Here is a 6,785-nt window from a genome sequence, read left to right as displayed (position 1 = left end):
ATCATCACCACCACCATCACCATCATCACCACCACCATCACCACCATCACCACCACCATCACCACCACCACCACCACCACCACCACCACCACCACCACCACCACCACCACCACCACCATCACCACCACCACCACCATCACCACCACCACCATCACCACCACCATCACCACCACCATCACCATCACCACCATCACCACCACCACCATCCCCACTACCACCACCATCACCACCACCACCACCATCACCATCATCATCACCACCATCACCACCACTATCACCACCACCACCACCACCATCACCACCACCACCACCACCACTGCACCAGTACCATCACACCACCACCATCACCCCACCCTGACCCTATTCATATTATTTCTGGGTGCCGCTCAGTGCTAGGCTCTCATGTGCTTACCTCACTTATTTCTACCCTTTCTCCCCTTTTTTTTTTTTGAGACGATGTCTCACTCTGTCACCCAGGCTGGACTGCAGTGGCACAATCTCAGCTCACTGCAGCCTCCACCTCCTGGGTTCTAGTGATTCTCCTGTCTCGGCCTCTGAGTAGCTGGGATTACAGGCGCCCACCACCACGCTTGGTTAATTTTTTGTATTTTTAGCAGAGATGGGGTTTCTCCATGTTGGCCAGACAGGTCTCAGACTACCAACCTCAGGTGATCCACCTACCTCATCCTCCCAAAGTGCTGGGATTACAGGCGTGAGCCACCGCGCCCAGCCGCCTTTCTCCCTTTTACAGAAAACTAAGGTTCAGCACAGTTAAGGTCACACTGCTAGAGAGAGGAGAATCCAGTCATGACTTTCCCACTGCACTTTGTGCTTTTGCAGATTTGGTGCTTTTTTTTTCCCCATTAAGGAAGGTCTTTGTGAGAAGCAGATAGGGAGGAAAGAGTTAGAAACTGGCAGAGAGGGAAGAGGGAACCCAGAGGGGATGGGAGGGCTGGGTGTGTGACATATCAGTCACCCCCTCCAAGAGGACTGGGGGTCAGGTCCCTGCATGGCAGGGTCCCTAACAGGGAGATAGTCCCTCTCCCCTCAGGAATGTGCATGAAATCCCAGTAACTCTCTCCAGCTGGGCCTGAGCTTGGAGGGGGTTCAGAGTCGGCCTTGCTCAGGTTCCTTCTTCCTCCTAATGACAACTCAAGGTGTGGAGGGCAGGGAGTGGTGGGGCGGGGTGCTGGTGACATTGGAGATAGCATTCCAGATAGAGGGAACATCATAGGTGAAGTGGGAAGTGACAGTCCTCAACCCTTCCCAAAGGGGGTCACGGACACACACACACACACACACACACACGCATGCACGCGCAAGCTCTGGTCCCTAATCCTGAGGCCTGCACAGGCCTAGACCAGTTGGGGGTGTGTGGCCCATGGATCGTGATGGTGAAGGGACTAAGGAAAGCTGAGAGCAGGGACGAGAGAGGCCAAGAGGCAGGATGAGAGCAGCGGTGCGAGTCCCGGCTGCTTGGCAGGTCTGCCTCAGGAGCAGGCGTGTCCCTGCTCTCAGGAACCAATGCTCACTAGGCACCAACTGTCCACAGACACCACGCTTTAACATGCAGTATTACCTCACTCATGGCCAACAACAGTCCTGCTGTTATTTCATTTCACAGATGAAAACGTTGAGGCTCAAAGGGTTTGAGTGACTTGCTCAATATTAGACAGCTAAGAAGGTGGCCAGCTCAACCTTGAGCTATCTTCCTCTGCAGATAAACTGAGAGATGGAGGCAGTGTGGGGCATAAAAATGGCCCCAGGCATTGCACTGAGAATGAGGATGCCTGGGTACACCCCTTACCTCCCTCATCAGTGAGCTGTGTGACCCTGAGCATTTCACCAACCTACTCTGAGCTCCAGTTACCATCTGTCAACAGAGGCAAAGGGGTGGGGGCATCAAATAAAATAATGTAAGTAAAAGCACATGAAACCTATAATTGATATTATGATCATGTGACCACAGGTTTAACTCAGCCCAGAGAGCCAGCACAGGTGAAGCAGCGACAATTCCACGGAGTGGGGGGGGTATACCGACATCATCACCGTCACCATCAGCAGCAACTTCATCCATTTCCATTTATTGAATAGCTAATAGCAAAAATAGCAACCATGTATTACATATTGACTATGTGCCAGGCACTGAACTAAGCACTTTATGTCTGCTCCAGGGAGATGGGCTGGAAGTCGAGCAAGGGAGGAAAGAGGGCAGGACTGCAGAGCCCCAGGGCCTCCAGGCTCCATCCAGGAGGTCTGAAGAAGGGGACTTCAAGATGACCTCCACCCGAGTTCAGAACCAGAGCAAATCCTCTGTGGCCAAGGACAAAAGGCTTTTTGCACTGAGGGGCCCAACAGAACAGACACAAGGCTGAAATACAACCCAGTCCAGGCTAGAGGGAGTGACCAAGAGCCCAACCCAAGGAAAAGGCCTGGATGCAGGGGACTCCCAGCAGCTCCAGTGCAGAGCCAGCCCAGAGCCACCTCAGGCTGTAGACAAGAGGGTTAAGCCTTCCAGCCCTATAGCCTAAGAGGAGGAGAGGACAGAGGCCTGGCTGAGTCTGAGCCAAGGAAAGAACTCTGTGACTTCTTCGGTTTTGAGTCTCTAGGTGGGTTCCCTCACCACCCTGGATCAGAGGAAAGCACTTGAAAGATCCCCCTCCTGTGTGAGTTTAACTGAGGAGGAGATGGGTATGTCCCCTCCTGAGCAAGGGGAGGGGAGATTCCCACAACATCCACGTGTGGCGGTGCAGCAGCCAGCCCAGCTTGCAGTTCTGGGAAGATGCAATGGAAATGAGATGTTGAGACGGAGACAGAGAAAGCTGGAAACACCCAGCAAGGCACGTGTGGGACAAAACGTGGGCCCGGCTGGCCTTGGGGGACAGGCTGAGGAGGTTAGCCTGGATGCTAAGGTTACAGGAGTACAGGGATAGCCACTGTTGTTCCCTGAGCATGAAGGGTGTGCCAGAAGTCCTGATGGTCTGCAAGGTCCCCTGGCTCCAGCCTGTGAAGTCAGAAGCTTCCTGTCCCTGTGGATGGGGTCCTGGGTTCTCACAGTTGGGTTTCAACGTAACAATGACCTTCAGATAAGACCTGGAGCCCTCCCAGCAGGGAGACTGCTGGAGTCTGCCCCAGACCCTCTGAGAACAGGAGGGTTGTCCATAATGCCTTGCCTCCAGTCCTTGCCTCTCTGGTCACTGGGGGAAGGTCAGTCCGGCACACGTGGGCTGGAGACATGGCCAGGCAGACTCAGCCACTGGATGGGCCCTGGGTGGTAAAATCAGCCCTTCCTCCAGTCAATATGACCTCCAGGCACCAAGTCCAAACACCCAGCCTGCTCTGAGTTCCTGGCTCCCCACAAACACCTGCGTGGCTTGCATCAGAGGAGACAAGCAGAGGGCAGACCAACCCAGGACAGCTTCAGGGGCAGAAGTGCCAAGTGGCTGCCCTGGGGAGCTCTGGGGGAGGTGAGTCCAGGAGAGCCCTGGTCAGTCCAGTTCATGAGAAAGGTAGTGTCTCTGTCTGCAGGAAGAGGTGGCATTACCTAATACTATCTAATGTCACCTATTAGAAATCTAAACCTCTGAGCATGCTCTGCCCGCTCCTCTCAGCCTCCCAATTCCTTGTCTTTCTCCCTGTGCAACCCATTTCCCAGCCATATCCAATACTTGGAATGTCCCTCATATACCCCACATTTCACACACATCCCCCAGTAGCACTCCTCACTCTGCCTGCAATGTTCTTCTTGCGGTGAACTCCTACTATGCTATCAAAACCCTGCTCAGAAGGCCCTCTTCTCTGTGGGAAGAGACCTCTCTTGCAGCATGAATCACAAAATAGCGTACTTATTTGTGTACATGTATGCCTCCTCCATTAGTCAGGGGGCAAGCCCCTCACACCCGGCACAATGACTGGCACATAGAGGTGTGAGGCACACGCTTGTCTAACCGAAGGAGGAACAACGGGTAGGGCAAGGGAGCATGCTGTGAAGCTAGATGTCTGGGCTCGCTTCCCGCCCTGAGGGAAGCCTGGGGTGCAGGAACACTGACATCTGGCTGAGAGGTGGGTGGTCGGGAGAAGCAGGTGAAGATTGCTGGCTACTTGGGTGTGACCCGAAGCTCCTCGGGCTTCCCAACCACGAGGCGTCAGTGAATGGGTAGAGCTGTTCCTGGAAGAGCAAAGAAGCCCCGAGAGCACACGGCCTGCAGCCCCCAGAATGAACCCGTCTGTGTTTCCTCCTAACCGTGGATTTCACTGTCTCAGTCTGAGGGACAGGTAAACCACATGCGCTGTCACCATGTGACAGGTGAGAGAACTGAGGCCCAGGGAGTGTCACTGGTGTGACCCCCAGAGGCCATCCTTGCGGCCTGAGCCAGGACTGAGCGCAGGCTCTCCCAGAGAAGCCATTGAGAGGAGCCCTGGCCCTGATGACTAACAGGACAAAGAGAGACTTCACTGGTCAACGGGACCCAAGTCCAGCTGTGGCCCTAGCTGTGGGACCTGGACAGCTGACTTGACCGCTCTGCCCTTTTGCAGTACAGCAAGAGGCACATAGTCAACCTCCCAGGATCATTGCAAGGACAGGGTCCAGACCGGAGCCTGGCGCGCAGTAAGTGCTCCCTGGAGGCGCCCCCTCCCATACTGATTCCAGCTCTCCCGGGCCTCACACTCCAGCCCTGGCCCAGGCCCTTCTCACAGCCAGACCCGGCTGCCTGCAGGTTATTGGGCCTGCCCTCAAGCCTGCAGAGCTGGGAGCCAGGGAACCGATTTGTCACGGTGTAACCAGAGAATGTCTGGGGGCTCAATGCCAGGGTTCCAGCTCGGGCCAGCACCCGGCCCCTTCCTCACAGCTGTCAAGGGGAGGCTCAGAGACAAAGCAACCAGGGCCCCCCTATTCAGGGAGGGGGTAGGCAAGGCTGTGTCTGATAAGGGATGAAATGGGGGGATGGCAGGCCCATGCCAAGTGAGGGATGAGGAATACTAAGACCCTACAACCTGAGGCAGGGAGAGCAGCACACAGGTGCGGATCCCAGTACCCTCAGCCACTGACTACCTGGATGATCCTGAACAAATTACTTAACCTCTCTGAGCTTTATCTTGCTCATCAGGGACAACATTATCTCATTTTGCAGCTCAATATGTAGGATCAAATATGCCCCAAATCAGCAAAGGCACCTGGCACAGTGCCTTGCATGCCAGAGACTTTAGGCCAATTTCTCCTCCTTGGATTTCCCTTTTCTTATCCCCATGTCTCATTTTCTCTTCACTAGTATTTCTTCCACCAGGGCAGGACCCTCCAGGTGGATCAGGCAAGGCCCACGGTGACAATGGAAGTTGCACTCATATGTTGAGAGGGTGGGACAGGGAGAGAGGGCAATTTGGAGGGAAAGAAATCAGAGTTATCCACTGTGGCCCTGGCATGTGTGAGGCCTTGCCCACTGCATCCCGCCCCATTTAGCCTTTGGTTTTCCTAATGCCCACACGAGCGCATTCACAGACTCACTCGTTACATAGTCAGTCTTCTGTATCCACGGGTTCTGCATCCATGGAGTCAACCAACTACAGATCAAAAATACTCAGAAAAAAAGAAAATGGATAGTAGTGTCTGTACTGAATATGTATACCTTTTTCTTGTTGTTATTCCTAAATAATACAGTATTACAACCATTTACACAGCATTTACATTGTACCAGGTAATCTAGAGTTGATTTAAAGTATATGGGAGGATGTGTATAAGTTATAGGCAAATACTACACCATTTTATATAAGGGACTTGAGCATGCTTGGATTTTGGTGTTCGCCAGGGGTCCGGGATCCAGTCCCCCAGAGATACCAAGGGATGGCTGTGTTTTTGTATTCACCGTAAGGATGATGAAGGGCTCTCATAGAGACAGCTGCCTCCCTCTCTTGGCAAAGTGGCTGCAGAGTCCATGAGGGGGTGATGGGTGAAAGCCTCTGAGAGAAGTTCCCTGGAGGCAGGGCGTAGGGGCTGAAATCCCAGCCTTTTGTCCTGAACCTGTCCCTCCCTCCCGCTTGGATCCCATGTCAAGCTGTCAACCATGGGGCCAACCATGATAGAAGAGAAATCTGAACTCTGCGTGCCAGACAGGGTATGTGTTCATTTCCCTACTGCTCCCCCTCCCACCCTAGCCCTCTGGAAATGCCAGCCTGCCTCAGCTGTGCTGAGAAGAAAAGGGGATCTAGGTCTGGGTTGTGTCCAGGGAAACCGAATTGGTAGCATCCAGCATGGAGGTGACCAGACTCAAGGTGAGAGCTCCCCCTAGTGGAAGGTGAGATTCCAGAGGCCCAGTGGACCCTCTCCCAGAACTGCCCACTACATATTCATTCCGTCAGGCCTTCATTCATTCACTGCACTTACTGAGCACTTCTGCATACCAGGCACTGTGCAGGGCTGGGGAGACAAGTCAGACGTGCAGTCACAGTCTGTAGAAAAGAGACTGAAAGAGGCCGGGCTCACGCCTGTAATCGCAGCACTTTGGGAGGCCGAGGCAGGCAGATCACAAGGTCAGGAGATCGAGACCATCCTGGCTAAAACGGTGAAACCCCGTCTCTATTAAAAATACAAAAACAAAATTAGCCGGGTGCGGTGGGGGGGTGCCTGTAGTCCCAGCTACTGGGGAGGCTGAGGCAGGAGAATGGCATGAACCCGGGAGGCAGAGCTTGCAGTGAGCCGAGATGGCGCCACTGTACTCCAGCCTGGGTGACTGAGCGAGACTCTGTCTCAAAAAAAAAAAAGAAAGAAAGAAAGAAAGAAAAGAAAAGAG

At 53.7% G+C, this 6,785-nt stretch overlaps 1 protein-coding gene across 1 annotated transcript in view; it reads left to right on the top strand.

Annotated features, from left to right (window-relative positions):
• NECTIN1 (nectin cell adhesion molecule 1) overlaps positions 1-6,785 on the top strand; it is a 93,742-nt gene that overhangs the window by 82,981 nt on the left and 3,976 nt on the right. The gene's annotated exons all lie outside the window — the stretch shown is intronic.

Source organism: Theropithecus gelada, chromosome 14, assembly GCF_003255815.1.
Source record: "Theropithecus gelada isolate Dixy chromosome 14, Tgel_1.0, whole genome shotgun sequence".
Classification (NCBI taxonomy): domain Eukaryota; kingdom Metazoa; phylum Chordata; class Mammalia; order Primates; family Cercopithecidae; genus Theropithecus; species Theropithecus gelada.
The sequence above is the reverse complement of the archived record's forward strand: the minus strand, read 5'-3'. Positions and strand labels throughout refer to the sequence as shown.